The sequence below is a fragment of the Marmota flaviventris genome, chromosome 14 (assembly GCF_047511675.1).
Source record: "Marmota flaviventris isolate mMarFla1 chromosome 14, mMarFla1.hap1, whole genome shotgun sequence".
Taxonomy (NCBI): domain Eukaryota; kingdom Metazoa; phylum Chordata; class Mammalia; order Rodentia; family Sciuridae; genus Marmota; species Marmota flaviventris.
In genome coordinates, this window is record NC_092511.1 from 17,065,581 (window position 1) to 17,078,619 (window position 13,039).

Consider the following 13,039-nt stretch of genomic DNA (forward strand, 5'->3'; position numbering starts at 1 on the left):
CCAAGATATGGGCACAATATACATGTCCATTATTGAATGAATAGATAAGGAAATTGTGGCATACAGCAGACTATTTTTCAGTCTTACAGAAGGAGGAAATCCTGCCTTTTGTAACAACATGGATGGAACTGGAGGACATGTTGAAAGTAAAACAAGCCAACACAGAAAGACAAATGCTGTATTATCTCACTTCTATGTAGAATCTAAAACAGTCAAACTCTAGAAGCAGAGAGTAGAATGGTGATTCCCAAGGACTTGAAGGAGGGGAAATTGGTAGGTGAGGGTCAAAGGGTCCAAGGTCAGCTATGCAAACTAAATCAGTTCTAAAGATCTACTCTACTATTTAATGCCTAAAGTTAGCAATACTGTGATGTGTTCTTAATATTTGATAAGAGGGTAGATATTATGTTAGGTATTTCTTATTATATAAAAATAATGAGAATAATAATAAAGGAAGCAGTGAAACTTTGGAAGGTGATGATGTGTTTATGACCTTGATGGTGGTGAGGGTTTCATCATGAGGAGGAGGATATAGACTCATCTCAAATTCACTGCATTGTACACATTAAATATGCACAGCTTTTCACATGTCAATGGTACCTTAATAGTGATTTAAAAAGAAGAAGGAGAAGAGAACTTGGCCAACATCACTATCCAGGTTTTGTTTTATTTTAGGGGCCAAGGTGGTCATGGAATTACAGCTGTTTCCAGTTTTAATTTTTTTCTTTTTCAGGCAAAAGTTACTAGAGCAGATTTCAGTGCATGAAACTGTGTGGCATCAACTGTGTGATTGCTATTTTTTCCATTTATGAAGATAGATCCAAAATGACTTTCTGAGGGGAATCTCAGCCCCACCCACAGGTACATCCTGGCTTATCTCCAAAAGGAGGCAGAAGAGCTCTCTACTCAGGCAGGAGCTCTTTTAAGGTGACACAATTTTGACAAGAATATGTTAATCTTGCTCCCACCTTAAGTGTCTATTAAAATAGGAGGCTACACCTACCCACTTCCATGCAATAGAGAATATTTACACTCCTGGTAGTTGTCAGGGGATGTAACCTTGAACTTGTGCTGCTCAAACCCTTCAGTTCCTCTTGTTTTAGAGGAATGGTGCTCAGGGAGTATTTCCCAAGGGGGAATGGCATTAATTAGGATAATGCTAGCACCGCTAACTAAATCAATCAATCCTGGATTTGGGGTGATCTGAACAAAAGAAGTTGGTTTCTTGTACATGTCACAGTCCAGTGAAGGTTTTTGTGGCTGGTGTCTCCTTCCTCCTAACCTCCAGGTACCGAGGCTTATTCCTTCCTGGACCTCCACCCTCCTCTGGGTTTTCATAGCCTCCTCCTTTCAGTCATCAGATGGGGGGAAGGGATCAATAAAAGAACAAATTTACTTCTCAACAACTTTGGCCACAGCCAGCAGCAATAGATGCTTGGAAAAGTATTTATGCTAAGAGCCCAGGAGGGAGGGAAAGGGGTTTTGGTGAACTCATGTGGCCCCTGCACTGGAAATGCCTTGTTTTAAGTCCTTTAAATTGTCCCCAGATCAATCCGAGCACCAAGTATCTAGAGAGAATTGGCTGCAGAGAAGCTAGAGAAAAGCCCACAACACATGGAGGAGATGTGCCTTCAGTTTAAAAAGAGCAAAAGAGAAAACACTGGTGGGAGAGAGGATGCCAATATTACACCAATATTCTTCAACATGATGCTGAGGGTAGCACTTAGAACAATGAAGCTTATCTTCTAGAAGTCCTGTCATGTCTCTGAAGCAGAAGTGCCAATGTTCCTCCTCAGCTCCTGCTTTATTTTAACTTGCTTGTCCCCTAATTCCCTGTTCACCTAGGCTGCCAGGAGGCTTAGACACTGCCCTATACAACCCATTCTAGCCCATTTCTAGCAAATATGTGGACGCTAAGGGACGATTTTTAAAACTAACCTAACACCTGATTCCATTCATTTTTTTTTCTCTTTTTTTTTTTCAAATACTGTTATAGTTGTCAAGGGACTTTGTTTTGTTTATTTATATGCGGTGCTGAGAATTGAATCAGTGCCTCACTTTGCTAGGCAAGCTCTCTACCACTGAGCCACAACCCCAGCCACCCCCCCCCCCATCTTTCTTCTTTTTACTTCCTCTCTGCCTCTGCTTTGGGAGCTGCTTTATGCCATCTTGCTCTATCTTTATAAACCGCACCTGGTCCATCTAAAGAAGAAAAGGGAATACGAGTAAATAACAACAGGACAATCAACAAAACAAAAGGGGAGCAATGATACAGAAGCCACCAGAGGAAGTCAGAGACATATCTGTGTTTTTCCTTCTCTTCTTGCCATGGCCTTGCTTTTATGGCTGTGGTTGATTCAAGGTCCTGTTTCTTAATGAGCCAGGCCTTTGGGCCCTGAGTATCAGCTGTACACACAGGATAGGGAAGCCTTCAGGAAGACAGGTTCCCAGCTCTCAGAACAACCACAAGCCTCAGAAGGAGCCATCTCCAGTTTCTCAAGGAGATTGTAATCTTCAGGTTGCTCCTGTTTGCATGGGGGTCCTAATGTCCTTGATGTGTCTCCTACTGCATTTCTCCCTGGGTCTGTGTGTCAGAATCAGGGCTTTGTAGCTGCTCCTACAGATCCACCTTCAAGTTCTTTGTGTTCCATAAGCAGATTAGCCAAGGGGTCCACAACCCACTTACTCTTGCAAAACCTAGGGATGCACCATAGAGTGTGGAAGCTGCTCACCACACATGGCATTAGGAACTGGAAACAAGATCCATCTGAAGTGACATGTTCCAAAAACACACAAAATTTTGAGGACTTACAATGAAAGAATATAAAATATCACGTTAAGAATTTTAAATATTGATTGTATTTCAAAATGATAATATAGGTTCAAATGCCCATAGGTAGCATTAATTTTCCTGTTTTTTTAAGTTATTTCTAGGTGTCTACTAAAATATTTTAAATTACATACAGGGATCACTATTTGTGCCTCACATTTTATTTGTTTTGGACAATGCTATTCTAAAGCCAGACAGATTAGATTGGAATCTTGCTTCTACTATTTGATGGCTGTGTGTCTCTGGCCATGTTCTCTCTGGGTCTCTGTCTCCTCATATCTCATTTTTAACTTAGGGATTATAAGAGTTGTAAGGATTCTGTTATGAATATATGTAAAGAAACTAGAACAATGACTGGTGCATATTAGTCCTATAGAACAAGGGCTTGAGAAATTGCAATCCAGACTCTTTTTCCAAGATCCTGAGGCACCTGCACAATAGCATCTTTCCTCATTTTTCCTTCCAGTTATCCCTTGGAGATCACCAGACATGATATAAGTCATCCACATCTCTGGGATTATATTCCTTTTGTTCAGGGATGGGAATAGTAATTCAGGCTGCATTACAGTTTTGTAAGAAAGTGCTAATAAAACAACATAATATGCAAAAAAAAAATGCTTTTATGAAGGGCTTCAACATTGTTGAGGTTCAAAGGAAAAACCCATGTGTGTCCCTTACATTTAGAAGCTTTGTGTGATTAGCATTTGAGAAAACCCACCTGACCTACTTTTCACTTTACCTGGTAATGAATGGCAATATTCGCTTCTAATTGGGCTTCTTTAGCTGCCAATCAGGCCACAATTCTCAAGTTCACCTTGGTAGTCCGTGGCAATATCTTTTTATTTTTTAATTTTCAAGACCGTTTTCTGTTTTTCCCCCACATTTTTATTGGTACATGATAGTTGTATATACTGATGGGATTTGTTGTTACCTATCTGTGCAAGCACACAATACTCAATGTAACAATATAATTTGGCCATTATCACTCCCCAGCACTTCCTCCTGCCTCCCCACCTCCTGCCTCTGGTCCCTCTCCTGGACTGATCCCTTTGATTTTCATCCCCATCTTATTTTCCTTTTCATTTCTAGCTTCTGCATATGAGAGAAAACATACAACCCTTGATTTCCTGAGTTATTTTGCTTGACATAATGGTTTCTAGTTCCATCTATTTTCCTGCAAATGCCTTAATTTCATTTTTATTTATGGCTGACTAAAACTCCATTGTGTATATACACCACATTGTCCTTACCCATTCATCCTTTGATGGACACCTAGTCCAGTTCCAAAGGTTGGGCTATTGTGCTATCAATGTGGGTATGCACAGATCACTATAGTAAGATGACTTCAATTCCTCAGGATAAATACTGAGAAGGGTACAGCTAGGTCATGTGGTGGTTCCATACCTCATCCTTCAAAGAACCTCTATTATACCACACTTTCTAGACCCCTTCTCTCACAGTAGCCCAGACACTTATCCTACTGCCCACATTTCACTCTGCTCCCCGACAGCAGGACCTGTATTTGACTTGCTGGCATTCCCCTTCTTCTTGCCCACAGTACCTAGCCCAGTGCTGTGAATAGAATGCACCAACAAATAGTTCCTGAAGAATGGGGCAACAGAGCCCACAAAGAGAAAACAAGCTCTTCTGCATCTTCAGCTATAGCCAAGGAAAGTACAAGCTCAAGGCTTATGTGTGCATTTTGCACGCACGCACACACACACACACACACACACACACACACACACCCCTGATGGGGAAGGATAGGGTCTGTGGGATCTGGATGACCTGAATGTCCAGTGAGCACTTGGTCACAAGGGTTTGGCCTGGTGTCCTGAAAGGGTCTGAGCTCCATGTTACAAGAGAAGAATGGACAACCCCCCTGCCTCTGTCTGTAAGGTTTAACTCGGGGCTAATGCACCCAATTCTGTGTCTTTGCTGGAGAATCAAGATTTTAGGGAACCATTCATCTGCATTGTGCAGGATTCTGTTTTCAAGGACAAAAAATATTAACTTAAGAGGAAAACGTTGTTTGGGAATTTTTCTTTAGTGAAATTAAATCTTACCTGGAGCAACCTCTCTTTCTCAAGCAGAGAAGTTCAATCACCCACCCCCGGCCCTCTGAATAGCAACTAAGAAAGATAAAAATGTTTTCCTGCTCAGAGATTATTAGTTATCAAAGGCACTAAATAGGTGGCAAATGAACAACTGGCTTAGGAACGTTTGTTCCTGGAGCCTAAGTCTGCTGCCTGGGGGACTCTGGGAGGGGCCATGTGGGAGGCACACCACCAGGGCTGGAAGTGTTCTAAGCACTAGCGATAATGCTGGTGCCTGCCTCACTGAGAACACAAGGAAGGACGAGAACTCAAGCCATTTGCATGGGTGCAGTGAGTCCATGCAACACCGAAATGGAGCCTCTTCCTGAGGAGCCATGGGGAGCCCCCATCCTGCCCCTGCACCCAAAGAGTCCCAGGTTCAGGTCTGAGCTCAGCTCCACCCACCTCTCTTTAACTACCAACATGTCCTCTCTCCCCCATGCCCAGCCTGGCTCCAAGTCACCTCCCTCTTGCCATCAGCCTTTCCAGTGTGGGAATTGTGGGCAGTGGGTGCCCATGCACCCCTCCTCAGTCCCCATCTGGTTCCTCACCCTACTTCCTCACAGAACCACCAACCACCTAGAAATTCTTATCTTGCATGGAGAATACTGTTGTTTTTGCTCCATCCTCCCCCAGTTCCTTAATTACAAAATCCTCAGTGACTCTAAGAAATCAAGGGACAGGCAAAGACAACTAAAAACTAGAGGAAGATTTAGGAGGATTCAGTAGAAACACAATGGTTCAGTTACATTCATGAGAAATTCATTCATTCATCAGCAGAGCTTCACCCCAAGGTCTATGGACGGAATCCAGAGGTTCTGTGCAGTTAGATGGGAAAGATCAACCTTTATTTTCATTAACTTCTAGCTTAACTATAGCATTTCCTGTGATGATGAATATGGGCAATAAACCACTATGGTTTTAGCAATACTTATAATTTGTCAATAGTAGAAATTAGCTATTATAATATGTTGCAATTATTATGGACTTCTCAAAGTATCATTTATTTTAAGCTTATGACAGTAATAACTATATGGAGATCTTGCATTTTAATGAGTTAAAAATATATATAACTTATGTGTTTTATTTATATTGTGATAACTATATTTTAATATAATTCACATCCTTTGCAATACTATGTTTTATTTTATGCATTTAATAATATTATTCTGAAAACGAATCTATAGGTCTCACCAACTACCAAAGAAGTAGGTGGATAAAAGAAGAAATGGACTTGGAACTCACCCATGCCCACTCCCGGTGACCTCTGAGCATGCCCTACTATGAAGATTCCCGTGGCAATACCAGCCCCAGATGTGCTATTGTTTGAATGTGTCCCCCCAAAAGTTCATGCCTTGGAAACTTAACTCCCAAATCCATAGGTTAGTGGTATTTTGAGGTAAAGCCTTTGTGAAAAGTTAAAATTTGATGCAGTCATGAGGGTGATGGCTTGGGCCTCGTGGTCCTATTAAACAGAGAAGAGACACCAAAGCTAGAACACTTGCTCTGTGTCCCCATGTGATGCCCTGCATTACATTATGATGCAGCAACATGCCAAGCAGGTGCCAGCATCTGCTCTTGAACTTCCCAGCTCACAGGACTGTGAGCCCCATAAGCTTCTTTCTTTATAATTTATCCACTCTCCAGTATTTTGTTGTAGCAATAGCAAACAGACTAAGACAGGGTCTGGAACTGTAGCTCTTAGAGGACTTTACAGATTTGAGTTCTCCTAGTACCTGGAGAGATGATAAATATCCACACTCACATCAAAAGCAAGAAATTTTAAAAGTTTATATGTAGCATGGAGTGGGAAGAAGGGAATGGGAAGGACTCAGAAGCCAGAAGATTTGCTCTCTGGAGCCCCTCAAGAGTCCTTTTCTCAGGAGCAGGGCTGGGCAGACTCTGTCCTAAGAGAAAGCATACCTACACAATGGCAATGGGTAGAGAGTAGAAGGGGATCCATCCAAAAGGCCCCCTCTCCAGAGGCTGAAGCCCCCTGGAAGTATGCCTCCAACCATGAGGTCTTTGCTGATTGCAGATTGATGAGGTAACTCTCTCTTCCCTCTCAGGAAAGGAAGAGGAAATTCTTTTGTGAACATAATTTTAAACTGGGTGAGCGATATTGTTAGCTACTCAATTCCCTACCCCTCACACTAATTAAACAAGCACTTTGGGTTAATTAATTTGTAGGAAAGGACCATATTGCTGAGTGTACATTTTTGTTCTGGGTTTCAGCTGTTCTACTTCTCAAGTTGAAATTACTTTACTGCAACTTTTCTTTCTTTCTCTCACCTTTAACTCCAAGTCTGTTTGCATGTTTTCCTTTTGCAGTGGGGAAAAAAAAATTGAAAGGGGAAAACAAAGAAAGGTTATTTGATCCTTTAAAGAGAGAAATCCTGTGCATGGATTTTCTGCATTTAATTCATTAGAGAGGAAAGAGTGATTGAGGGAACAGAGTAGGAAAGGGAGGACCAAGAAGGCCAGGTGGAGGGAGGGTAGCTGCCTCCAGGATCCCAGGGCAGCTGGGACCCTAAGCCCTGGACCCAGTCCATCGCCAGGCCTCCCCTGCCTGAGCAGAACACACTGGGCCCCAGGTTCTTACAGTCCTACAGAGGAGAGCCCTGGGCTCAGCCAGAAATGTGTGCCCTCCCAGTGCCACTGCCTCAGGCACTTTGATCAGAGGAATAAAAGCTGAGACCGAAGAAATCATTCTGAGCTTGAGTTGAGAGGGGGAGAGCTGATAAACCAGGGAGATACTCTTTGTAACATGAGCTTGTATTTCTTCCTTCATCTCCAGGTCTAGAGAGGGGAGGCAGAATACATGGTCGTCAATACCAAGTGATAAGTGCTCAGCACCTCTGGGTCAGCTCAAGGGCTCACTCTAGCCTGAGAAAGAGAGAATGCCAAACACCTAATTCCCAGCCAGCGTGCACAGATCTGTGCACAGAGCCTCCCACGGCTATTCCCCACAGCGGAGCCCTCTGGAAACAGATTTCTGTCTGTGGGGAGGGCCAAGATAGCAATGGGCAGTGAGTCCCACAAGTCAGTAATTGGCACTTACTTCAGTTCAGTCAGTTGGAGAAACAGAAACTTTAGCACTTAATACGTGCTATCTGGGACCCAAAGATCTATAGAAGACAGGGTGTCCACAGACCTGTGAGCTCATGATAACTGACTGATCTGTGCTATAAAAACTTTACTCGCAAGGTCGAGAATGGCAAGGAAGAGTGGGCATGATCAATTAACTGGGACAAGTAATGCCCAGGAAGACTTTGTTCAGAGGTGTAAGCTGAGCGGTGGTGAATGAGTAGAAGTTCTTCAGGAAAGCACAGCAGAGATGATCTTCTATACTGGGGAAAGAACACATGCAAAGGCACACAAACATTGGGGTGTGTCCGGCGGTCAGGCCTGGCTGGAGTGTGATGACATGAAAGGTGGGGAGTCAAGATACATGAGTCTGAGTTCAGGTCACCAAAGGTCTGTGCCACCCCAAGCCTGGTTTTATGGGGACTTTAAGCTGGTGGAGTGGTTTTAAGTAACAGAGTAATAAGATCAGGAGTGTGTGGATGTGTTACATACATGCATTCTGGCAGCAGGGTGGATCACAGAGGTATAAAATATCCTTGTAAACATACTGGGTTCCTTTTTTGGTTGGAGGGGTGGACTGGGCATTGAACCCCAGGGCATTGTACTACAGAGTTACATCTCCAAATCTTTTTTCAAATTTTGAGTCAGGGTCTTGCTAAGTTGCTTAGGAACTTGCTAAGTTGCTGAGGCTGGCCTTGAACTTGCCATCTTCCTTCCTCAACTTCCTAAATAGCTGGGATGACAGGCAAGGGCCACAGCCCTGCACCCGCAGCTGGACAGGCTAATTTTAAATCAACCCCAGGAAGATATGCAAGGGGCTGTGGAACATGTGGTTTGGTAGCTCAGGAGGAAAATCTGAGCCAGGGATGCAGATGTGGGGACTGCCAGGCTAGCTGTGGTTGTCGAAGTCATAATGAGGAAGAAACAGCCGTGGCAGCATCTTCTGCACTCACTACCTGGGGGCTCACTGCTTTAAAAATTCCCAGAACCTCGGGCCTGAAGGCTTACTGATTACTCATCTGGTAGATGCAGGAGCTGGGTTGATGGCAGCTACAGCTCTTGTTTTCTGATCACCAGACTCCCACTTCAGTCTCAGCCCTCACCTGCTACCCAGGAATGGGAGGAGAAGAGAGAGACATAGACGGACAAGGTGGCAAAGGCTGGTTTTGAGGGAGGCAACCCACATCCAACACAGTCAGGTAGAGGCAGGGACGTAGGCCAGAACCAGGGCAGGCAGGAGAAAGGGGGGGAAGCTGCTGTCCCTGACTGTGTTGCCTCAGTCCCTCTCCTCTCAGACCTCCGCCACCTCAGCAGTCACCTCTTCCATGATGCCTGGCCATCAAGATGGGACTGTAGCTGGGCCTCATGGGGCATGCCGATAATCCCAGTGACTCAGGAGGCTGAGGCAGTAGGATCGTGAGTTCAAACCCAGCCTCCAGCCTCAGTAACTTAGCAAGGCCCTAAGCCACTGGGTGAGACCCTATCTCTAATAAAATATAAAAAAGAGCTGGGATGTAGTTCAGTGGCTAAGTGCCCCTGGATTCAATCCCTAGTACCAAAAACAAAAACAAAAAGGAAAAAGGGATTCCAGAGATCCCTCCCTCCCTTAACTCCAGAGATCCCTCCCTTCCTTAACCCATATTGGTGCTCTCTGCATGGTGCTTCCTAGGTGAAGCCATGAGTGCAAATTACCACCACGGCACATCTCACATTGCTCTTGGCTGCAGGCAGGGTCCGGAGGGACTCCAGAACCAAGCACAAACTTGACACAGAGCAGGGCCTCAGCAGACATAACCAGCAGAGACAAGGCCCCCTGGGAGAATACAAGAGCACAAGGCCTGCAGACCAGACCCCTGGATGAACAAGTGAGCATACCAGTCAGGAGTCTGGGACTGCCATTCCCTGGAGACCTTGCCCAGGCCCCCTGTTTGAGTCACAAGCTGAAGAAAGTCCCAGTGATCTGATACTGATCATACCCACCCTGGCAGAGGCAGGACAGGATGATCTAATAGATATCTTCCAGCCTTCATGTCTGTTGTCCCCAAACAAAATGACATGTGCTTCCAAGCAGCTCCTCTCTGATTGTGGGAACTATAATTAAGCACAAAGTACACACCCACCTCAGTCTGCACAGAGAGGGTGGGGAGGCCAACGACAGCACAGCAACGCTGCCTAGGTGAATCAGTGCCAAGTACCAACCTCTAAATGCTGGCACTCAACACATCTGCTGCTTACTGGCTTCGGTGAGTTCCAAGTTGAGCTCCATTCAAGACCCCAGGGAATCAGGGAAGGGACCCTGGGCTGGGAGGAGGGGTGCTGGGACTCTAGCCTCTGTTCTGCCATTAAGTGATGGTCCCTTTCCATCTTTGAGCCTGTAATTAATTATCTGGGTACCCACCTGGATCCTCTCCACTACTCATGAGACCGGCCACCCACTGGTGCTGCCCAGGCCATAGTGTTAAGCATTGGATTCCCAAACCCTGTTCAGGTATGTCTGGAGGTCTGTTGGGGGACTGCAGCTGTGCATCTGATAGGGCCTAGGGTCACAGCAGGTTCCCCCTTCAGACCCAATCCTTACAAGATTCAAGGGACACTGACTACTGAGGTTGGGACTCATCCACCCAGAAGACCCAAGGTTCTCTATCAGGCTGCAACAAGCCAAAGGACCCTGATCACATCTTCCAAGAGGCCCCTGGTTCCCACTCTCTCAAAGCTGCACCTGCTGATTTGCAGAGATTCAGATGTGCCCCAGGATTCCTCCGCAGGGGGGTAACCAGACTCCTGGTGAACTGATGATCTCCCAAGTAGAAAGAGCAGCATATGCCTCAAATTCAGACAAAAAAAAAAACAGGACAAGTTGCACAGGCAGGCTCTCTGCCCCGCAGGAAGACAGGATGAATGTGCAGGCTGTAGCCTCTTCCCAACCAGAGTCCTTCAAGGCTCCGGGCCTGCTCAACTTCCAGGAACAGGTCATGCACATCTCCTCAGCCCTGGGCTGACCCCAGCTGCTTCTGCTGGCTGTCCCCCATAGTCTGATTCTGGCTGGCCAAGTCCAAGGCCGACTCAGGGAAGGAGACTGCAGGAGGAGAGGCTGGGTGGGGTACAGCAGCAGTAGCACAAGATTCAACATCTGGAGCATGTCCCCAGGGAATCAGGCCTCCTCTCCCCTTCCTGGAAAGTTCTCAGACATTTGAAGTAGTGAAAGAGGAGGCTGCTGACCCTTCCAAAATCCCAGAAAAACACTGTGAGACCCAGAGGGACAGAGGTCAAGCATCAAGTCCTGTAATCCTTCTTCCCTCTCTGACATCATCCCTTCTCCACCCCATAGTCACAGACTGTGACAGGCCTGAGGATTGCAGACGCATCTCACTCCAGCACCATCTTGTAGCCACCAGAGTGACCTTTGTGAAGTGGCCTCTTCACAGTGTCATCCCTCAGCTATAAACCATAAGAGCTCTGCATGCCTGGGAGATAAAACCCACTTGCACTCTGCTTCACAGCCCCCCACGGCTGCTCCTAAATGACAGCCCACCTCTGTCCATCACCTCTTTCCCGCCCATATTCTGCTCCCAGCCAGGCAGTGAAGAAGACCACTTCTACCCTCATTTGCCCTCCCTTAATGCCACTCCCTCAATGCCCAGCCAAGCCCCACCCCCCAGGGAAGCTTGCCTTGACCTCGCCAGCTCAACCCTCTGCCGAGGACTCTCCCTGGTCCCTAGAGGACACTGTCTCTTGACTACTTCTTCCACGATCATGTGAATTGCAGGCTCCAGCTCTGAGCTCTACTTCCTGCGACTTAACAGGCTAGAGAGGCTTAAAAGGGCTCTGGCCAAGGGACAGGACCTTGAACCTTGTCATTATCCTTCAAGGGCTCTGGATGGTCTCTAACCTGAGGTCCGCTGTCACCAAGGGGACACTGTACCGAACTGTCTTTGCTCATTGTGCCCTCGGACAGTATCCATTTGCTTGGTGTATGTTTGGTTTATGTCTTCCAGTCCCCCTTCCCCAAGAAAAGCTGCTCGAGAGGAAAAATTTTTGCTTGCACCCTGTGTCCAGGACCATTCCTGAGCCATGATGGGCATTAACAACTGCATGCACGAATAATGAGTGACTGCTATCATCAACGGCACCCGGGTGGGGAGATTCTTCACGCTGAAGCCCTGGGGGAGGCCTAAGCTGACATAGGAGGATCTCTGGACCAGTGTCAGGTGCCCTGAGATCTGGGATGAGCCACTTTTCCCATCTGTGGCCTCAGCTGCCCCACTTAGACAATCACACCTGTGAGGCACACAGCTGGCGAGCCTGTCAGGAGCTGCTCCTCTGGTCAGCAGCCGACCCTTTTCTGCTTGCTGCTATCCCAGAGGCCTCCCCATAGACTGCCCGCAGGCCCTGGGCTGAGCTCCCATTAGTAACTCGTCTTATCGTTTTCATAACTTCATCTCTCTGGCCAGGACCACTGTGATTATAGACTCTCAGCCATTCCATTTCTCACATCACAGCACACACAGAGCAGGATACATCTGGAAGGAGGTGGCAGCGGGTGTTGAAGCCCAGGAGCACGGGATGCCTGGCTGCCTGGCGCCAGAGGACTGGGGAGGGGGTGTTGCACATGACAGTGCCAGGTGGATGCTTCACTCTGGGATCCAGGGCAGTTCCCTGGCTTCCAGTCGCCGCGCCTCACGGGTACCACCCTCATCTCCACAACCACAGCTGCTTCTGCTGGAGTCACTGTCCTTTCCCTCCTGTGCCCTGTAGAAAGGAATTCAAGCAGGGCCCAGGCTCTAGGGGTGGGCTTTACCTCCTGGAGGTGCAGGGAAGAGTCAGGAAGAGGCTACAGCCTGCACATGCATCTTGTCTTCCTGAGGGGCAGAGAGCCTGCCTGTGCGACTTGTCCTGTTTTTCTCTCTGAATTTGAGGCGTATGCTGCTATTTCTACTTGGGAGATCGTCAGTTCACCAGATCAGAGTGTCTTTCCCAAAGAGCACTGCTTTGGGGGTACTCAACCCAAAGCCTCTGAGAGAGGGTT